Source organism: Peromyscus eremicus, chromosome 8a, assembly GCF_949786415.1.
Source record: "Peromyscus eremicus chromosome 8a, PerEre_H2_v1, whole genome shotgun sequence".
NCBI classification, from domain to species: Eukaryota; Metazoa; Chordata; class Mammalia; order Rodentia; family Cricetidae; genus Peromyscus; species Peromyscus eremicus.
In genome coordinates, this window is record NC_081423.1 from 6,163,582 (window position 1) to 6,186,473 (window position 22,892).

Sequence of the window (22,892 nt, forward strand, 5' to 3'; positions counted from 1 at the left end):
ATTCCCCAACACACAGGCACTCTGCCTTCATCCTGTGTACCCACATTCCCCAACACACAGACACTCTGCCTTCATCCTGTGTACCCACATTCCCCAACACACAGGCACTCTGCCTTCATCCTGTGCACCCACATTCCCCAACATACAGGCACGTGCCCCCATGGCACCAGCATCTGTGCCCATGCCCACCAGCCTGGTTGGTTCCCATATGCTCATCCTTCCATTACGAATGCCTTTGCAGTCCCCACCGCATCTCACCGTTTTCTCCTCCATAACCCAGTTCAAGAGTCACTTCCGGCCAGAGGACTTTCACAGCTGCCCCACCTCTAACAGGCTAGATGACTCTGAGGTTCCCCTGGTGCCCCTTTATCTTTCTGAGTTATGACTGTTCTGTAGTCATATCTCCTAAATCTCCTTCATGGTCCAACCTAGTGCCCCACACACGATGTTCAGGGCCCTGTGAGTTTGTTCCTGAGGAATGAGCACTAACCTGCATGTTCTTCTCTGGGAAAAGAAGATATCAGGATTTTGTGGCTCCTCATGTAACACAAACACCAATGGGAGGTGGGAAATTCCTGTAGAAATAATCCAACACATAGTAGGCCCACTTCAGCCACACCTAAAAGAGAATGGGCTAACTTAGCAGGCAGTCAGGTCCCCAACACTGAGGGTATCCAGGCAGAAGCTTGAGGGGACACTCAGGAATGTCAATCCATTTCTGAAATGTGGAGATGGTCTTCTGATGTCATCAGTCTACACTCGGGACCTCGGCCACCTGACAGGTACCTTTATGTACCACACATCTCCACACACAGAGCAATTCCTTCCTTCATGTCATGCACAATAGAAAATGGGTACTAGGTTGGAGTCATCGATCCTTGGCCTGGAGTAGAGAAAAGGGGTATTTGTAGACACTGTAATTAAATCCCATTTTCCTGACACGGACTTCAACCACGTATGTCCCTTTGCAAATGCACACTTTCTTTTGCGCTCCTGCTTTTTCAGCTGTGAGGCAGGCAGTGAACTGAGCCAATGGTCCTCTGCTCAAGTTACAGATCTGCTGGGCTTCGTGTCTCTTAGGAGTGTATCTCCGCTTTCCTCCTCCCTTTGGCTCGGTTCTGTGGCGTTTATGAGACTCATGCTCCCATACCAGTGGTATCAGCACTTCTCTCAGCTTGGTTTTATACAGTAATCACAAAGATGCAATCAAATATTCAAGTCCTTGGCACCAACACTGCCGCAGAGCGGAGGCCAGCCCCTCCGGACAGCCACCCTTGCCAGCAGCACCTCCCGTGAACCGTTATCTGGGCTCTGCATCAACAGATGCACACATTCCTGCATCCACATGTGAGGAACAGCGCGTGGGCACCGGTGTGGACGCTCACACTGCAGCCTGTCCCAGAGATGGTGCTCGGTGTCATTTCTGTCAGAGTGACAGACTATCCCGAGCAAACACAGCTTAGGGAAGGAAGGGGTTTATCCACCTTAGAATTATTACAGTCCATCATTAGGGGAAGTCAAGGCACGAGCTCCAGCAGCACAGCCTCAGGCAAGGGCTGAGAGAGGAACCGCAGAGCTGGCCCAGAGGTTAAGTGTGCACACAGCTCTTGCAGAAGACCTGAGTTAGACTCCCAGCACCCACATCAAACAGCTCACAATCACCTGTAACTCCAGTTCCAGGAGGATTCCCTACCTCCGGCCTCCTCAGGCACCTGCATAAACTCCTACACAGACACACATAGTTAAAGAGAAAATGAATCCTTTTTAAGAGCAGAGAGGAACAACTGCATCCATGCTTGCTGGTACTGCTCCATCTAACCTTCTCCTGTTCTACACTGCTCAGGACCCTCTGTCCAGGGAACAGTGCTGCCCACAGTGGGCTGGGTCTTTCTACATCAATTAAGAATCAAGACGATCCCCCATAGACATGCCCACAGGCCAACCTGATTTAGATAATTCCTCAGTTAAGGCTCTCCTCTCCAGTGATTCTAGGTTGTGGAATGTTGACAGTTAGAACTCATCAGCACGGACGGTGTGTAAGACCTACATCTACCAATACAATCACCACAGACAGTGTGTAAGACCTACATCTCCCAATACAATCACCATCCTTGTTCCTGCGACAGAAGAAGGCGTCAGGTAACTCACCTGAAGCCGTGCAGCTGATGCAAAGCAGAGGGGACAGCGGTGGAGAGACTTAGTCAAGGAGGGCCTTGCCTTACTGGCATGAGGGCCTGAGTTCAAAACTCACCAGAAAAGCTGGGCATGGCGGTAAACACTTGTAGTCACAACCGTGGTGAGATGGAGACAGGCAGAAAGATCCCCACAGCTACCTAGCCAGCCAGCCTATTTGGTGAGTTCCAGGCCAGTAACAGATCCTATCTCAAAAAATAACAATGTAGACAGTGCTCAGGAGCAACATCAGAAATTGATCTCTGGCCTCCACAATACAGGAGTTAACACAGAGACACACACATGTGAACATTCATAAACAAAATAAAGAAAAGAGAAAGAAACAGGGCCGTGAACCACAGGAGAATCCAGTATCTATGATTAATAACAATAGGTAGTGTTTACTGAGCACCTACTGTGACTGTTTGCCCTTGGCTGGTTAATCTTCCCAACAATCTGATGAAGAGATCTCCCACTTCAGAGGTGAGAGGACTGGGATATGGAGGCCTGGTATCTTGCCCATGGCTGCTCAACCTGCTGAAGGGGCCAGACTGAATCCCAGAGCATCCGGCTTCTAAGCCTTGCTCTTTGTGTCTGGCCTTTCTAGGTACAGCAACAAAGGAAAGTCTAAGAACAGACTTAGACGGAGGATGTCCTCTCAGAACTAGGGTGGGGACATGGCAGGGGAGCCGGGTGCCAGGGATGGATGATGCAGGAGCGAGGATTTTTTCAGCTCCACCATCAGAGCCTTGTGTTTCAGATACTGACCTTGGAGCCCAAGGACATCTTAGCCAGGGCCAGAGCTGTTTTTCTAAGGAGCACCACACTGAGAAATGCTTCTCATGCATGCCCCGTCCTCATGAGGGGCTGTCTGCCTCAAAGAGCTGAATCAGGCGCTTAATTTAATGCTGCAGAAAGCTGTGTGGGCTGAGCCTCTGCAGGCTCAACTTGAAGAGCATTTGTGCTTCAACCACAGAAAGCAAGCTACTGGTCTTTCAATGCAGGTAAAGGAACCCTGGGCTCAGAGACAAGATCCTGGGTCAGGCTGTGGCTTTGCTGCCAACTCCCTGGGTGACATGGGACAAGGCACTCTACATTTCTGAGTCTCGGGCTCCAGTGTGCATTGAGTGTGGTGAATCCAGCTCCTTGCTTCCCGAACCAGACTGGAAGAGCCACACCCTGTGGCCTGGCTTGCACTCCTGCACATAGGAGCTCATATCTACCTATGTGACCCGCATACAGATGGAAGAAAACCAAGAACAGCACTCTGCAGAAAAGTCCACAGAACTTACCTGACGGCAAGCGACTGTACTTTTCTAGGTTTTTGCATGGAGTGCTCTACCACAGGGGTCTATTCTGGCTCACAGTGTGAGGGCACAGCCCATCATGGCCAGGAAGCGGGGCAGCAGGAGCATGGCGCCACTGGTCATGTCACATCTCACGTCATATCTCAGTCAGGAAGCAGAGTGGTGAGTAATGGCTCTAGGCTTGCTTTCCCCTTCTTACTCAGCTCAGGACCCCAACACCTGGAGTAACACCACCCACATTTAGGATGGATCGTCCTACCCCAGTTAACCAATCTAGATAGTCTCTTAGAGACATGTCCAGAGGTTTGTCTTCAAGGCGATACTAGATCCTGTCAAGTTGACAATTACTATTAACTATCATATTAACCATTTCACTTATCACAACAACCCTATAGATAACTGTAAGCTAAATATAGAGAGCTAAGATGTGGTGATATACACTTTCAGTCTAACACTTGGGAGGCAGAGGCAGAAAAATTATGAGTTCTGGGCCAACCTGGGCTATATTGAGAAATCCTGTCCCCAAAAGTTCAAAAATAAAAAGGAAAAAATAAGTTAAATTTGTCAGAAAAATGAAGACATGAATGTTCATGTGTGTAACAGCACCTGTGTGGTTAAGTACTATAGAGACTAGACCTCAAGTCTGTCTTCTTCCCAGGCCTTTTCCATTTCTCAAGGATCTTGGCAAATTAACACTTTAGAGCACCTTTGTGTTTATCAGACATCCAACAGGTGGCCACTGATCACTTATTTCAGGCCAGGTACCATGTAAGCAATTAGATCAGGGGGATGAAGACTGGCAGGTCCTTGATCTCCAAGGCCTTAGTGTGCCATCAAGACAATTCAGTTGCAATAAGGGGTCATCATGCTTGGAATGTGATTGGTGTTGGCAAATATGCATGGGACACACTCAGTTCCATTCCCACAACAGAAAGCCCAGGGTTCGTGACAGCAATCATATCACAAGGAAGCAAGGTGGAGTCCGTGGACTGACTGAGAAATGGAAGCTGGTGTTGAAGTGGAAATGCCAGGGAGGAGATGACGTCATAGCCATAAGTCTGAGTATCAGAGAAGTTTGAAGGCTGCCTGCATATAATTTACCAAGATGGGGAAGGCAGGAGATATGTGAAAGCCCATGGCTTCGCATGTTGTCCTACAGCATAGAGCCCAAAGAAGACAGAGCCAAGGAAGAGAATGTTTGGAACATTGTGCTGGAGCAATTTTCTCATTCAACAGGCTCAATCTTGATACTAAAGCTCAAAAATAAGTGCAGGAGTCTGGGGTGGGAGCTCAGTGGAAGAGTGTTTACCTAGCATGCATGCAACCCTGGGTTCCATGCTCAGCACTGCATAAACCAGCTGTGGTGGTGCACACTTACTACTCCAGCACTGGGGAGACGGAGGCAGGAGGATCAGAAGCTCAGTATCATCCTTGGCTAGATAGGGAGTTGAAAGACAGCCTGGGCTACATGAGATTCTGTCTGAAAAACAACCAAACAGAAAGAATGGGGGAGGGGCATTCTATTATATAACAGTAACACTGACAATACCACTATGTGGTGTGAGGTCCATGGCAGATGTGAATGAAATCCCGCGGGCCACAGAGGGAGAAAGTGACAATCTTAGAAGAACTCTAACTTTTCCAGATGATTAAGGCACAAGGATGGATGCAAGGGTGTCAGGCCAAAGACCAAGGCAAGGAGTTCTCTAAGCCAGATGTGGTGGCATAAGCCTGACATCCTAGATACTTGAGAGGCTGGTGCAGGAGGATGGCAAGGTCTACCTAGACTTTAGAATGAGTTTAAGGTCGGGCTGTGCAACTTAGTGAGACTCTGTCTCTAAATAAAGAAATACAAAGGGTGTTTGGAACACAGATCAGTGTTAGAGCATTTGCCTAGCATGCAAGAGGCCATTGGCTAAGCAAACATCAATACAAAAAAAGAAAAACAATCTGAGGGAGACAGAGGGAGGCCAAGATGAGAAGACACACTGGTGTGTCCATAAATTATGACAGAGTCCAATGAGGATGCAGTGTGGTGGGCTGGTCTCCCAACCCCAGCTCTATTGGCGTCTGAGGCTTTATGATTTCCATGGTGGGATGGAGGGTACTTACCAGCATCCCTGGACTCTGCTCACTGATGCCAAAGGACAGCATAGTTCAGGAATCCTGGTTTACAAGACCAGTGCAGAGAGAGGGGAAAGGAGAAGGGAAGGAGAGACAGGTACATTCAAATAACTCAGTTGACTGTGGTAGTGCATGTCTGTGATCCCATCACTTGGGAGGAGACAGAATGATTGTAAGTTAGAAGCCAAGCAAGGTTACATTACAAGATAAAAACACAAGGTATATAATTGGTCCCCATAAGCTCATAGGAAATGGCACTATTGGGAGGTGTGACTTTGTGGAAAAAGGTATAGCATTATAGGAGGAAGTATGTCACTGTGGGGGTAGATTTTGAGGTCCCATATGTGCTCAAGCCACACCCAGTAACTTCAGTTTACTTCCTGTTGCCTTTGGATCAAGATGTAGAATTCTCAGCTTCTTCTCCGGCACCATGTCTGCCTGCACACCACCATACTCCCAGCTGCCATGCTCCCTGTCATGATGATAATGGACTAAATCTCTGAACTGTAAGCAAGCCACCTCAGTTAAATATTTTCCTTTATAAGAGTTGTCATGGTCATGGTGTCTCTTCACAGCAACAGAAACCCTAAGACAGAAGGACTGTGGGGTGGGGTACAGCATAGTGACAGCATTTGATTACCATGCCTATGACCCTGGGTTCCATCCCCAGCCCCACAAAAGAATCTTTAAAAGCTTCACTTCTGTTACACTTGTGCCTTTATAAGGCTGAAACTCATGCCTGTGGCTGCACTTGGTCCTCTTTACAAGGTGTGGCAAGGTGGCCTTAGGAGTGTAATTTATTGTCCTGCTTGATGGGGATGCCTGCTTTTGACTGGTTTCTTCTTAAATATGGGTTTAGGTGCTAGAGAGACAACTCAATGGTTATGAGCACTTGCTGCTCTTACCAAGGACTGGAGTTCAGTACCCAACCCCACATTGAGTAGCTCACAACTACCTGTAACTCCAGCTCTAGGGTATCTGATGCCCTCTTCTGGACTCAAGGACGTATATATATACACATATGCACATAGACACACAAACATATAAATAAAAATAAACCTAAAAACAAATAGTGGCTTCCATTCTACGTTCTCTTCCCAAGTGACCCGTGGGGGTATGGTCTTCACAGGTCACAGTGAAAAAGAACAAACAACTCCAATTGTAGCACGAATCCTAGCTGGTCTTAATATTAAAAACCTGGAGCCCGATATCAGGGTAAATGCTGAAAGATCAGAGAAACAGAGTAGCCAGCCACTAGCTCTTACCTCTACGAAATCCTCAGCCAAAAAGGGACTCAGATCCTGTCTCCTCCCTCCTTATATTCCTCTCTCCACCCAGCCATATCACTTCCTGTTTCTGCCTTTCTAGTGCTGGGATTAAAGGCATGAGATCCTGAGTGCTGGGATCAAAGGTGTGTGCCACCACTGCCTGGTTGTGTTTCTCTTTTAGACTGGATCAATCTTGTGTAGCCCAGGGTGGCCTTGAACTCACAGAAATCCATCTGCCTCTGCCGCCCGAGTGCTGGGATTAAAGGTGTGTGTTTACACCTGGCCTCTACGGCTAATTAGTGGCTTAGCTCCACACTCTGATCTTCAGGCAAGTTTTATTTGTTAGATCACAATCCAAGTACCACACTCAATGAATATTTCCTCATGAGGGCCACTGACGCCACCATGCGGCCACATGCCAGCTCAGAGCCTGCTAGGAGAGCAGTGCTGGATCTTGTTTTAAAAGGCCAATACAGCAAGAGGCTAGACAAATGTCAATGTATGCCAAACCCAGGTCCCCAAGGGACCTCCTCTTTCTTGTACCCATCCATCTTGACTTCACCCCTCTAACTGGCAACCCACTTCTTCTGTCTGTCTGTCTTGTATTCCCAGACCCACAGCCTTTGTTGATCTTTGTGCTACTTCAAACTATCTGCCGTTTCTCCAGGGTTGACTCTACCATCTGGTCACAGATGACTTCTGCTTGCCTGTTGTGTCTAAGATTACATTTCATCTTCTCCAGACAGCCTTCCTCACTGTTGATGCCTGCTTGGTACTCGACTCAATGCTGTTTTACAATTTGTCCAGCTATGGGTCTCCTGAACTGGAGAAGCAGTCAGAAAACTGCAGCTGGGATCCAAACCTGTCCTGGGAAACACAGCTGTGCTTCCTCTTCCACACATCTATTGCAGTGGGTTTTGCACTTCCCAGATCTCATCAGAGACCTCCCGGCCTGCAAGGTAAAACATTTGCTTCCCAGCCCACTGCAGGGAAAGCTGGGGCAATTCTAAGGACAAGAGCCCTGTCTTGCTCCTTGCTGAACTGCCATTTGCATCTAGCACAAAGCCTGAAAGATAGAAGCCTAATGAATATTTGATGAATAAAATATTTGATGACTGTTGAGCACATGAGTGTCAAGTTCTTTGACAGTGTGACAATGCCAGCATCTAAGAGACATCTTTAGCAAGATAATTCCAAATGAAGCAGTCTGGTTGTATGAAATAACATTAGCTCAGAAATGTATACACACACACACACACACACACACACACACACACACACACACACACACAAACTGGTTTCTCTGCAGCATGAATAGGTGGACAGGATATTGAGGTCTGACTTGCACAGAATGCCATCCAGAGACAGGTTTGATTAAAGCAGCTTCCTGCTATGAGCTGCTACATTTTTTCTCTCTTTGAATGTTTCTTTTTTTCCATCCAATGTTTTGAACAAGAACAATCAGTTGTTGAATTAAACCTGAATTTCATCAGCCTGGTGTCTGAGATGAATAATCTAGACTCTTTTTTTTTTTTTGGCTTGGAAGGAGAGAGAAAGGAGACAAGAGACTAGAACTAACATTATCTACAAAGAATAAACACAGAGCCAGACATGGTGGCATACACCTGTGATCCTAGCACTCCAGGGACTGAGGCAGGAAAATGGTGATTTCCAAGGCTAGCCTGGGCTGTCCCACTCTTCAAACTAGAAACAACCTCAGAAGTCAAAGTCTTACCCCACATCCAGTTCATGCACCTGAACCCCCACACCTTCAGGAGCTGGCTGGTAGACCCGTGCCTCTTTGCTGGCCCTCTCTCTACAACTCTCTCTTCCCAAGTAGGAGCACTTCACTCCCTGAAACTCCATCCTCCTCTGCATCCCAGATACGAAGGGAGGGTGCAACACATGTTTACAAAATGCCTGAGAGACCAAGTGAATAAGAGGGGGCAGGGAAGTAGCTAAGCCTGGTGGTACACAGTTGTAATCCCATCTACTCATAGGCTGAGGCAGAAGGATCACAAGTTCAAGGCCAACCTGAGCAACTTAGTAGGACCCTGCACAAGATACAAGACTCTAGGTACAATCCCCAGTGTGGGGTGTGAGAGACGGGCTTAACCAAATGAGTGCATGTATGAATGACTAGAGGAATGAGTGGGTAACTATGTAGGCTTTAGATAAGTTAATTTGAATCTATAGGCAGATGAGTGGATGGTGGATGAATAGGTAGATGGGGAAAGATACACTGATAGATGCATGAATGCATGAACAGGTGAGAGGATGGATGGGTGGATGGATGGGTGGGTGGATGGACGGACGGATGGACGGGCAGATGGACAGACGGATGGACAGAATAGATAAGTGTTTGGATGAGTGGGTAAATGGATGATAAATGAAAAGTGAATGGAGCGAGGGTGGGTGAACAGGTAAATGAATGGTGATAGCCAGACCGACAGATAAGTGGGAAGGATGATTGATGAACAGCTGGATGCATGCATGGTGAACAGAAGGACCAGAAATGAGTAGAAATGACCAAATGGAAGTACCAAAAAAAGCCATGAGCCAGTGTGGCCCAGAGTCCCAGCCCACACATCCACCCAGCCCCTTCTTCAGGCTTCTCTCCTCCACATGTGACCATTCCAAAGCCTTGTGTTTCTTCCCATCTCTCATGGCATCCATCCACTGTTTCTTCGTTCCTCTTCTCTGGAAGCTGTCCCAGCCTTCTTGGACTCACCAAATCAGCTTTATTCAAAGAAACAAGAGGACAAAAGGGACTCTGTCCACGGGAAGCAAGCAGATGGCCAATACCTGGGAGGATGACGCAAAGGCCACCTGCTTGCCCAGGAGCCATCTAATGGCAGCAGATGTTTTTCTCAATGTCCTCGGAACTGATGCCCTCCCCACCTCTGACGGTCACAGAAACAGCAGGACTGTGTTGGAAGGTGAGCTCCCCCTGGGCCAAGGCTGCAGGTATCCACATCTGGAGTTCTTTCTTGCCCTCAGCCCATCTTTGCCCCACAGACAAGTGTCCCAAAGAACCTGCCCCTTCCCTCAGTGGAAACCCCTGGAGCCTCAGGGCTCAACACAAATTGGAACCCTTTACCCTAGCTGGGAGTACCATTTTGCAGATAGGAAAACTGAGGACCAGAGAAAGGAAATGGTGTTCCCAATTTCATCCACAGACTGGAAGCAGGAATGCAGACTTCCTACTTCACAGCCTGATGTACTTTCCACCACACCACCTTATCATCTCACATTTGTGTGGCTGCCTGGAAATCCCCTAGATAAGACTCAGCGGCAAAAGTGAGGCTCCTGCCACGGCTCACCAAGCATCCAGTCAGGGATGGCTGCAGCTCTGACAGTGACACCAGAATCATCTGTTTACAAACAATAATAATTTAGTGCTAGAGGGCATTGCTTGACAAAGACTAAAACGCAATGGGAGAGACCAGGGAGGTCAGTCAGCAGTGTTTGCAAACAAGGGTGAGTACCTGAGTTCAAGCCTCAGCACAAACATAAAGCCATCAGATGTAATAGTGTCCACTTACAATCTCAGCACTGGCTGGGAGGTAGAGTGCCACGCCCACGACGGTGTCGCCCGCGTGACAAATGCCTTGGATGAGGTGGTTACGTGGGAAAGGGGGGCTCGCAGCCCTCGGGTCTATGCCCCCGGCGACCCCTTATCAATCTGCAATAAGAAAAGCTGAGCTTTTCTTATTGCTCTGGCCTACCACAGTCAGAACCTCATGGCCACAAGACAAGTTCCTGCAGCTCTGGGGTTTGTGTCCAAGTACCTCGTAGGAAGAAGGAAGAGAGGGCAAAAAAAAGTCACAGGCCAGTCGAGTCTGTTCCTTTCTGTCAGAACATGACAACTTTTCTTTAGACAGTACTTCCAAGAAACTCTATTTGTCCCTGGATAATTCTTGTAGCAATGGCTAATTTCTGTAACTGTTTCCTTGCAGCTGCTGTTGGCTGTGCGTGTGGATTGTTTATGAGTTCCTGGACTTTTACTTTTATTCTCTCTTTGTTAGAACACACACAAACTCACGCATATCTTTTTTCTCTTAACAATTATTGATTAGGTTACCAAAATGGATATGGAAAAATCAGAAATAATAGCTTTTTTATGATTTAAAAATTATTGGTTTTTTTATTCCAAAAAATGAAAATTTAGAGACAAATTGAAATGGTAATTTGGGGCTCCCCTGGCAATGACAGGTAGGCAAAGACCTTGATTAAAATCAGAGGCCGTCGTTGGTAAGTGTGGCTCAGTTGGTAGCATGTTTGCCTGGCACATCCAAAACCTTGGGTTCCATCATGAGAGAGACAGAGACAGAGACAGAGACAGAGACAGAGACAGAAGGATAGAAGTGGGAGAGTCAGGAGTTCAAGATCATCCTTAGCTACAAAAAAAAAAAAAAATTGAGGATGCCCTGGCCTACAGGAGACCCTGTCTCAAAAAGTAGTTGCAGTACAACTACCAATAATAATAATAGTAATAGAAATAACAACAGCCGGGCGGTGGTGGTGCACGCCTTTAATCCCAGCACTCGGGAGGCAGAGCCAGGCGGATCTCTGTGAGTTCGAGGCCAGCCTGGGCTACCAAGTGAGTTCCAGGAAAGGCGCAAAACTACACAGAGAAACCCTGCCTCGAAAAACCGAAAAAAAAAAAAAAAGAAAGAAAGAAAGAAATAACAACAACAATAATAAGAGATAACAGCCAGCATTGTTGAGTCAAACCAGTACACATTCTGAATCCCGTCTCCCATTCTCTGGCTATGTTACCTCAGGCAGTTTAACACCTTCTCTGAGTGGACACACATAGCCCACTGTGGTGGTTTGAGTAAGGATGGCCCCTGTAGGCTCACAAGGTTGGATACTTCATCCCTAGTTGGTGGAAGTGTTTTAAAAAGATTAGAAGATGTGGCCTTGTAGAAGGAGGTGTGTCCCTAGGGCAGGCTTTGAGGTCTCAAAAGACTCCATTCATTAGAATTCTCTCTCTCTCTCTCTCTCTCTCTCTCTCTCTCTCTCTCTCTCTCTCTCTCTCTCTCTCTGCCTTCTACTTTTAGAACAAAATGTAGCTCCCAGCTGTTCCTGCCACCATACTTTTGCTCCACAGACTCTAACCCTCTGAAAGCCTAAGCCCAATTAAATGCTTCCTTTTGTAAGTTGCTTTGGTCATGGTGTTTTGTCGTAGGAACAGAAAAGACACCCACCTCGTAGCTCATTTCTTGCTAAGTAACTAGATTTTTTTTTCCAAAATATAAGTCAATCCAAGAAGTCAACTGAGTAAAAATCTTCAGCTTCTTTCTGTGTAAATTAGAACAGGTCCCATATACCAAAACGTGTCTCCACAAAACTCTTATTGCCTGCCTTCTACTTTACACAGTACAGGTTAGGATTCTGTTTGACTGAGTATAACAGAAACTGAGGGCTGGTGAGATGGCTTAGTATGTAAAGGTGCTCGCCACCAAGCCAGTGATCCACAAGCTGGAAAGGAAGAATCAATTCTGAAAGCTGGCCTCTGGCCTCCACAAGCACACATGCACGCACACACACACACACACACACACGCACACACGCACACACACACATGCACACACACACACACACACACACACACACACACGCAGAAAATGAAACTTAAAAACATTATAAGAAACCTAAGCAACCAAGCAGAAGGCTGTTTCTCTCACATAATAAGTACAGAGGTGATCCAGAGAAATAGAAAAATGCCACGGGCAAGCTGAGCTTTTCTTATTGCTCTGGCCTACCACAGTCAGAACCTCATGGCCACAAGACAAGTTCCTGCAGCTCTGGGGTTTGTGTCCAAGTACCTCGTAGGAAGAAGGAAGAGAGGGCAAAAAAAAGTCACAGGCCAGTCGAGTCTGTTCCTTTCTGTCAGAACATGACAACTTTTCTTTAAACAGTACTTCCAAGTCACTGTACAGGAGTGTATTACATCCCCACTCGGAGCTTCAAGGAAGTCTGAAAGAAGCAATCCTCTTATCCAAGTTCTTGGCCTCCTGATCCAAACTAGCGTCTTAGTGATAAGGCAAAAGGAAGTCTAAACACAGGACTGGCTGAGAGAATAGGGCAGAAATGAAGAGGTGTTCGCAGTTATCATTTCAGATAAGTTGTTTTTCCAAGTTAATCTAAGCTAAGATCAGCCCTGTGGGCCTGATGTAGCCACGTGAACTCTTAAAGAGGACACTGGCCTGCCTAGGTTTCCCTTCCTGTTGCTGGGAAAAACACTCTGATCACAGCAACTTAAAGGAGAAAGGGTTTGTTTGGGATGACAGTTCCAGGGGACTGGATCAGTCATGGTGGAGACGCCCGGGGAAGGCGGGAAAGGCATGGTGGCAAGAACAGGAAGCTAGCTGCCCACATTGTACCCACACTCAGGAAGCAGAGCATGAATAGAAAGTGGGGATGGACCATAAAGCCTCAAATCCCCACGCTGCTCCCCAGCCTCCACCCCATTATCCACTCCCTCCAGACAAGAGGTTCTGACCTTCCCAAAAAGCACCAGCAGCTCAGGACCCAGTGTTCAGACATAGGGGGCATCTCATATGTAATAGCTAGGAAATATTGTACTGAGACAGTTCGCATGCCAAAGGACTATCGGAGAACTCTAGAACTCCAGACTCTGAGGCCCAAGAGCTGCCTCCATCTAACAGCTGGCAGAAATCCACGGCTCTCAATCGTGTCCACAGAGAATACAATTGTGCCGACCACCCAACAATCCAAATGGGCCCTGGAGCCTTGAGATGAAAACACCCTTGGGCTGACCTGCAGTTTTGTGAGAATCTGAAGCAGAGGCCTCAGGCTGCCACAATTGTGATGGTAGTGTGCCTGGCTGGGACAAGTGTCACCTCGTTGATACTTAGGATTGATTCAGCTGGCTAAATAGGCATCATCTTCCTCCCTCACCACTCCGCATACAGCCCTCCCCAAGCTGCATACTCAGTCGAAGAGGATGGCCTTCCCCAGTAGAGGAGGACCATTTTTTCATCCAAGGGCATATTGTGCCTATCTGTTCTTCCCCTGATAGAACCAACAAACAAGCTCTCAGGGAAAAGCCGTCCCTCCCTGACACTCCTGTCTCCCTGTGAGGAGGCTGCTTGGGAACAAGGGTCCAGCCTGCCTCAGCCTCACACCTGTGAGAGTCAGAAGGTTCCTGGGTGGTTCCCTTCCTACAGCCTTTCCTCTTCCATGTGGAGATGTCTACAGTTCCAGAGCCTCTGTGGTATCTCCCTCTCATATGTCTACCCTTGTTGCAAAAGTCCTTTCTCACCTGTGGTTTCACTTTCTACAATGTTCACTACCTGTAGGTACCTACAAATCTGAAAATATTAAATGGAAAATTCCAAGAGGAAATAATTCATACATTTTATATTAAGCATCATTCTACATAGCATAATAATATCTCATGCCATCCTGCCCAGTGTGTAAATCATCCCTTTATCCAGCATATCCATGCTGTATACACTACCCTCCCATTAGTTATTCAGTGTCCACCCAGAGCTTGTGTTTAAGTAACCCTTACCTAATAATAATGGCTCCAATCATGGGAGTGATAAAACTGTCAATTTTGTTTCAGCACATTGTCTACAAATATTGTTTTATTGCTAGTTATTACTGATAATCTCTTATGGCTAGTTTATAAATTAAGCTTTATCATAGGTATGTACAAACAGGAACAACATAGCCTACATCAAGTACAGAGCCATCTGTGATATCAGGCCTCCATGGAGCCTTGGCACAGGGCTGTAAGTGTAAGCGACTATCTCTAGAGCCAGCAGGGATGATTTGGGGTCACCAGTCAGTGTAAATGTCTTAGAAGTGCAAACAGTGTACACTCCCTACAGTTTATCTCCAAATTATGCTCATATAATAAATAAGACAATCTACCAGAGAAAAGGAGGAACAGGGTATCTTACATTCATGTATCTGAGCACCAAATCATGGAGTCAAATGATTGCACATTAATATGAACCAATAGCCCCTGAAGTGTCCGAACTCTGGGCCCTTCTGCTTCTGTCTCTGGGATCTGAGATTATAGATATGTGCCAGCGTGCCAGCATGCCAGAGTACCCAACCTCTCTATATATCCTTTTTTCTTAATATCTTATATGTTCTGCAACATTTTAGGCCTAATCTAGTCCTGCTAAAGATGAGGAGGAGAAAACACACAGAAGTGTTTGCCTGCAGCCACACAAATAATTTATTTGTGTGTGCACATAATCATTAATATTCACACTGGTGACCCAAGAGAAAATTTGAAAACAACTGAATTGAAATGTTAAAATGGCAAATTCTCCGCGGAATAAAGAAAAAGGCTTTTAACAAACAGTCTCCTTTAAAAAAAAATGCATTACAATAGCTCTGCTCTCCCTCCGAAGGGCTGCTAACAGGAAAACTGTCACCTGCTGTGCCCAGCATCGAAATGTCAGCAAGCTGATGACTCTCACAATTCATCATTAAATTGAAAGTTACATGGGGGAGGGGCAAAAATCAAATCCCAGCTCATTTCAATGAGAATTGATCTAAGGCAGGCTTCATTACATCAAGTAATTTTACTAACAGAACTCTGAATGTGTCCTCCAAAGATGGTTAGAATCCCTCTTTGGGAGCTGCAGTTATGGGAGGAAATATGCATTTGGACAATACAACACTAACTTGCTTTAAAAAAAATCTTGTTCTAACAGTGGAGTGGGAGGTTAGAAAAGACTGGACACTGATCTGGGTGTTAGGGGTTATTTTTTTAATAAAGAATCTAAAATCTAAATCATTTGTCTCTGTGAGCTACACGTGGCCTTAAATGGCTCCATTTCTTCATCTGCAAGAATCCCTGTTATTTCCGGTGATAAGTAAGAAAATAGATGAGAGCCACTTAGCAAAAGCCTCAGCTTTCCCAGAGAGGTAGACACACTCCAAAGCTAGCCCAGCCTGTGACACTGGGCGATTAGCACCTGCTGGCCAGGCAGCTTTAGGAAGAAGGGAAGACATGGGAGGTGCAGGGATGTCTGAGATGGCGGCTCCAATCCACACCCCTTTGGGCAGCTAACATGAAATCCTCCGTGTCTTGACCCCTCCCTGGCCTGGCATCTGTCTGGCCTCTTCCTGGCCTGGCATCTGACTGACCCTTCCGCAGCCTGGCATCTGACTGGCCCAAATGATGGACTTTCATCAAGAATTTTAACACCTGCCAAGTGATGAACCAAAATACCCAAGTCTCTGAACACAGAAAGTCCCCAAAGAACAGGTCTCTAGCCAGGCTTAGACATTCTCAACTCCAGAATGAGATCAGCTGGGATTAGAGAAGAGGGCTTTGAAAACCCCTGCGCCTGGGAGACACCGAGAGAAATGGGCTCACGTCTTAATGTGGCAAAACCCTGGGCACAACGGGTAAATAAAGAACGAAGGGAGACTTGCTGCTTGGAGTGGAGACCAGTGGTAATACTTTTCAAAGCAGCATTCTCTACAACAAAGAAACTACAGTATTTATCATTCAGGGTCCACACCCATGCAGGTACGCATGAGGGCAGTTTCTAAACACACTCAGTTTAAACTGCACTTTTCTGGGCATGCTCAGTTACCCATTACAGGCCACATGTTCAAAAAGATGATCAACCGAGCCCAATAGGAGCGGACCTGTAATCTCATCACTGGGGGGTCTGAAGCAGGAGGACTGTGCATGTTCAAGGTCAGCCTGCACTGTAGAATGAGACCCTGTTTCTAAGGAGGAGCAAAAAGATGAAGAACACAAATTGCTTCTGTGTTTTTTCAGGTCGGTATTTTAAGGAGCCTTTATCAGGATATCTAAAAGAATGAGTAACCTGGAGACATGGTTTGGTGCCTCCTGAGTTTATTCAGAGTTTTAGCTACAACAAGAAAGAATAAGGGCTTTAACAGTTTTTACAAGGGTGAGAGCTTCTTTTACTACTGATGTAAGAGTTTGCCCTAACAGTGCCTATGCTCTGGTTTGCTTAGTGGGTCCCTTGTTTGAATTTCCTCTCAGTGGTGAAGGTAGTGGTGGTGATGGTGGTATCGGCCGTGTTCTGTGAATTTTTTGTTTACATTGCTGAGGACCAAACATAGAAGCATGGCTAATGTGGGCAATACTTAAACCAATTAAAACAGAAAGGGGCATGGAACCTACATGTTGCATTTTTATAAGTGCCCAGTTGCAAGAATGAAAAATTAAAGTGACTCAGGCAAAAGAGATGGATGTGGTGACGTAGCCAGCAACCACAGCACAGAGGAGGCTGAGCCAGGAGGAGTGCAAGTTCCAGACCAGCCTGGGCCACAGAAGCCTTCATCAGGGATGGGAGATGTATGTGAAAACATGCTTAACATCACCAATCATTAGGGAAATGCAAATCAACATCACAAGACACCACTTCATACCCATTAGGATGGCTATGATTTAAAAACAAAATTAAATAAAAGCAAGTGCTGGCAAGATGGTGGAATTATAAAATGGCACAGCCACTATGGACACAGTATGGCATTTCCTCAAGAAAATTAATAATTGAGTTGTCATGCGATCCTCAATTCCTCGTCTGTAACACAACTAGAGAAGAACTGGGGTCAGAGCCTCAGAGAGCCAGCTGTTGCCTGTATTCATTTGCATGACTGTGTTGGGGGCTTGCTTTTTCCTATTGGTAAACCCAGCCAGCAATTCCAACGCAAGCTCCCAAAAGCAAGGGCTTCTTCCAGATCATGACAAGCCAGGCACTGGCTGGATGCTCCATCCATGTTTGCCGAAAGTATACAGGACACAGGGGCCTTGGAGTGAAAGCTCCCACAGTGTGAAAGATTGTTGTGAAGCAGGCAAGAGCTTTGCGAATAGAAGTGGCTTTATTCACAAGAGCCTGAGGTAATAGCAGCCCACAGACTTGCTAACAGATGTACAGATAAAGTGTGGTGTGCTAGCCAGCAACTTAAGGGAGAAAATGTTTATATTGGCTTGCAGTCCCTAGGGATACACTCCGACATGCAAGGCATGGCAGGAAAACCAGGAAGCTGGCTGGTCACATGACATCTGCTCAGCGACTGAACAGGAAGCTGGCAAGGGCTATAAAGCCTCAGGCAACCCACTTCCTTCAGTGAGGCTCCACCTCCTAAAAGTTCCACAGCCTTTCCAAGCAGCAGCAGGAACTAGGGTGCTAGTGTTCTGACACATGAGCCCATTCCAGACACTTTACATTTCACATTCCAGGTGTTAGAGTCCCCCCTTGAGTAGTGGTCATCTTGAATCCTTGAGACGAGCCCGGTCCAGGGGCTGATATTGGGATTTTAACATCATCAGTATAATGGTACCCAGACAGGAATTATCATGTAGTTAAGGCATCAATGACAAAAAAGCCAATAGCAATTAGCAGAAGCAGAAGAGCCAAAGGCCCTATGATAGTTGACAGACTTCCTATCTAAAAGGAACCTGGAAATGAGAATGTGAACAGTTATTATTTTATCTCAGGTTCTGTTTTTATAATGTTTCTTTGAGTATAACCAGATTATAATCCTGAATAATTTATATAGAAATAATAATTTCTTAAAGCCATATAATACCTCTTTGGTTCTGCATAAAGAAGGCCAAGTATCTTATCATATTGAAGAACTATTTTAGTTAATAAATCTATCAATTGACAAATCTGAGCCCATTTTCCTGGTTGTCAGTGGACATTATAGGTAGCCATTTTGTCCCCTATGCTAGGGAGTTTCCTTTTGACTTAGCATTTCAGCCTATTAGGGGCAGGAGGAAAGCACAACATATTCTCTTCTGTAACTACTTCCCGCTGAAACTGAGGTATTGTTGTCGGGGCCCAGGAAGGCTGAAAGGCTAGTCAAAGGCTGGGCAATGGGGCATTCAGCAGAAGCACATGGTATCTGACTCAGCTGTAGAGACAGGGAACAATCACATTGGTTGAGCTGGTCCATGTCAACTTTCAGCAAGTCCAGATCTTGTAGTCATTTGGAGCAGTGTAGTCAGCAACTGAAGCTTGGACATGTCTGTCAGCCAAGTGGAAATCTGTTGAGACAGATACAGGCTAGAGAAAGAAGTTAAAATTTACAAATTTCTTTGGAACGTTCAGGCCCATAGTCTTAGTAATTGAGGGAGGGAAGGAGTCCCAAGACCAAGAGAAAGGAATATCATCCTCGGGAACAGATAGGTAAGGAAACTTAAAATTTATTTATCTGGAGTCCTTTTGACCTGGGGAAGTGGATTGAAGTTTTATGACTCTCTTGATTCTCTAAAGCTTATATGAATTTCCATTTTACAAAAAGACATTATAGTTTTATATACATTAATATTATGAATCTGTACTGAAGTCCATATAGTAAAAAAAAAAAAACAGGTAGCAGGCATCTGTAGAACAACAAGAGTAGACGCACACCTTTGAGTCCTAGCAAAAGCTATAGATTTGGGTTAAAAGCATGTGTGTTTTCTTCTGTCCAGAGAGCCAGGTATAGATTGGATAGAGATGTCTTTGGAATGATGAGAAGCACCTTTAAGTCTATATTTTGAAGACAACCAAAAGAAACCTAAAATCTTGAGCTTGTGATTTAAACAGTAAGTAGTTATTGTTCCATTATCTAATCAGAACTCCATTAATGTTAAACTTTGATCTTTTCAAAATCTTAATATAACAATATCACAAAACAGGAAAGAAATCTAAAGTATTTTCCATATTTTAAATCATTTATTTATACCTTTGTAACTTGTATTTACATAAATTATTTTTGAGACCCTCAGAACTTACTTATGTTTTCATATCCTCAGACCTTTATATATTTCAGACCCTCAGAATTCATATAGGCATGTCCTCAGACCTTACATAAACTTTATATCTTAAATTTCTTAAATTACTTTCTTAGACCCATAAATCATTTACTTGAACTTTCATGACCTATTTAAACTTTCATATTTTAGAAACTTTTCTTAGATCTTCAAAACTTGCATAGATCTTTATATTTATTTTTTCCATCTAATCATTTACCAGAGACATAAGCAGTTATTATTGAGAACAGTCATTCCAAATCATGTTCCTTTAGTGGAAAGTTATATTTGAAATCTGTTTGTCTTAATACAAAGCCTGTGAGTAAAGCAAACCTGTTTGCTTTTTCTTACCAAGAGACCTAGTAGTTTTAACTAATTAATATATTGATTAATGAACTAACAAGGTGGCTGCAGCCTTGTGGAAGAATTTGGTTGTCTGCTGCTGTTAATATGACAAAGTTACAGTTAGCCTAGTCATCAATGCCATCAGAGATCTGAGAAGGATAAATTATACCTGAGTAAGCAGATGTGCAGACCAAGCAGCTTCCAAATCTATTAAAAATGACAGAAACTAATCCATTACCTAGGTAGCCATCCCAGACTACTGTAGTCTCCATGGCATTGGAGGCAGAGGTATCAGACAGCATCAGTCTTTGGCTGCCAGGCCCATAAGGTGAATTTTTCCTGTGGAGCAGGATCGTGGGGAAGACTGATCTTATTTTGTCAGTGTCTTGCTTGTCCACAGTCTGGGCCAGGTCCTGGCAGCAGGTGTTTAATTGGGGAACCTTGCTCAGTGGTCAGTGTTACCAACAATCTGCATGGTGTTGTCATGCTATTCCATACCTTCTTTGGAAAACTTAGGAGTCGTTGCTAGGAACTGGGAGTCTCTGTCTATTATAATAAGCTTTTTATTAAATAATTTAAATGCCACGTTCATCAGAGCTTTGACAGATTTGAGGACCATTATCTATTAAATATATCTGAGCTAAACAAGCCTAGGCTTAATCTTGAAAATATATCTAAGTTTGGTAACAATAACCAGGCCATTATGTTGTCCTGTAGACATATTAGTTAAATGGACCTCTCAGGTCCTGTTTTAATCTTGTAAGCATGTTTTATTTACAGGCACAAGTATATCCTTAGACATTACAGGAACAGTTAGACTGCAGCTTTTTTTTTTTTTTTTTTGGTTTTTCGAGACAGGGTTTCTCTGTGTAGCTTTGCGCCTTTACTGGAACTCACTTGGTAGTCCAGGCTGGCCTCGAACTCACAGAGATCCACCTGGCTCTGCCTCCTGAGTGCTGGGATTAAAGGCGTGCGCCACCACCGCCCGGCCTAGACTGCAGCTTTTATTTACAGATCATAGATGTGATATTGACAATTTTTAAGAAACATAAGAAACAGGTTTGGACTTTTCTATGAAACTTTAGTTTCCTATAAAAGCTTTAGTCCTACCATTTTATAGAAGGCCAATCATATAGAACTCTGCAACCCAGAGGGCTATAGCATAATGATTAATTATTAACCTGTATTTTTAATTATACATTGTATTTTTAAATAAGTCTGACATGGGACCTCAGTCCTCCTCCCTCCTTTAAAGAGCATGACCCCATTCCTAATACAAACATTTTGCAGTGAAGATCAGCTTTTTTTAAATGAGAAAACTAACCACAATTAACATAATAAGGTCAAATCCTCAACATATTTTATGGTTTTGTTTTCAAATTTAGTATTTGCAGGTATGAAAAACCAAAGCAAATATAGTTCACATCCCCTCTGGCCTTCTATAACTTCCTATATACCCTCAGATCAGGCTTTTCCTATCTCTCTCCTCTGGTTCAGCCAGACTTTGTTGTTGTTGTTTTGTTTTGGTTCTTGGTTTTTCAAGACAGGTTTTCTCTGTGTAGCTTTGTGCCTTTCCTGGAACTCATTTTGTAGTCTAGGCTGGCCTCGAACTCACAGAGATCTGCCTGCCTCTGCCTCCCAAGTGCTGGGATTAAAGGCATGTGCCACCACCCTCAGCCAGACATTTTTACTTTAGACAAACTCCTCTTTCCCTTCTCTTCTTTACTCCAGTCTCCTGGTTTCTCTCTTGCTTTCCAGATAACATGAAAACTTTCACCAAAGTCCTTCTTGTGGTTTCCTTCAGTATTCTGGAGTATTGTATAGGTATAATACCTTAAACAAGAACAGAAACATACATACATCATAACAAAAATAACTCTAAATTTGCATCAACATATAAAAACCAGTACCAATGTGAAACATCTGACTAGTAGTAGTTTTTTCTTACCCTAACCAATAATAGTTTGTAACCAACCCCTACAAATGATGACAAATATTTATAAACTACTGAATATGAATGACCAAAAATCATATTTTTTGTCTTTCCTGTGGCAATGAAAGCATAATTTTTTTCAAAATACAATATATTTTTTACTTTCATTATGAAGCCAAGACATCTTAAAGTGTATAGGCTGATTCAATTCAGCAGCTTCTCAGGCAGTGTCAGGACAGGAAAGGGTTAAGATGGGAAAGTGGCCAGCGGCGGCAAGGATATTGGTGGAGGGAGGTGCTATCACAAGGCTGCAAATGGTATCAACAGTGAAGAATTTGGATCAGGAAGGAAGGGGGAGAATGGTGGCCTATGGACAGCACAGCAGCTGGCAGGCACAGAGTGCAGGGTGCACAGTATTCCTGAAAAAGATTGTCAGCCTTCCCGGCTGTGGCAGTTGACCCCAGGTTCTCTTTCTGGCATTTGAAGTCCTGCCCTAGTGCACCTGTCCCTTGCAAGTCATGGCAGGCTACGTTGCCTGCAAGCCTTTCTCCACTGTCACGACACAGCTGCCGCAGCTTAACAACTGCAGGCAATGACTCCCCGCCACCCTGCCTGCATGAGTGTGCTGCCCCATAGCCCAGTCCCCACCATGCCTGTATCAGGCATGCCCCTGCCCCTTGTGAAAGCTGTGACAGGCTGCAGGCCTCTCCAGCACACCTGAGCAAGCCTGGGCCCACCTGTGCTGCCCCCGCTGCAAGATGGAGAGCAAGGGAGCAATGGAGGGAGGCAGCCACACTTGCCCGTCCATCATTGCTGCACCATGCCTCCTTTTCAGAGAGCTTCCCCCTCCAGACAATAAGCCCCATTTCTTCTAGGAGGATAAGAGTGGTGAGCAGAAGAAAACACAAGAAGACAGCAGAGACCACAGTGTACCAGAATCTGGATGATGGCGTGTCTCA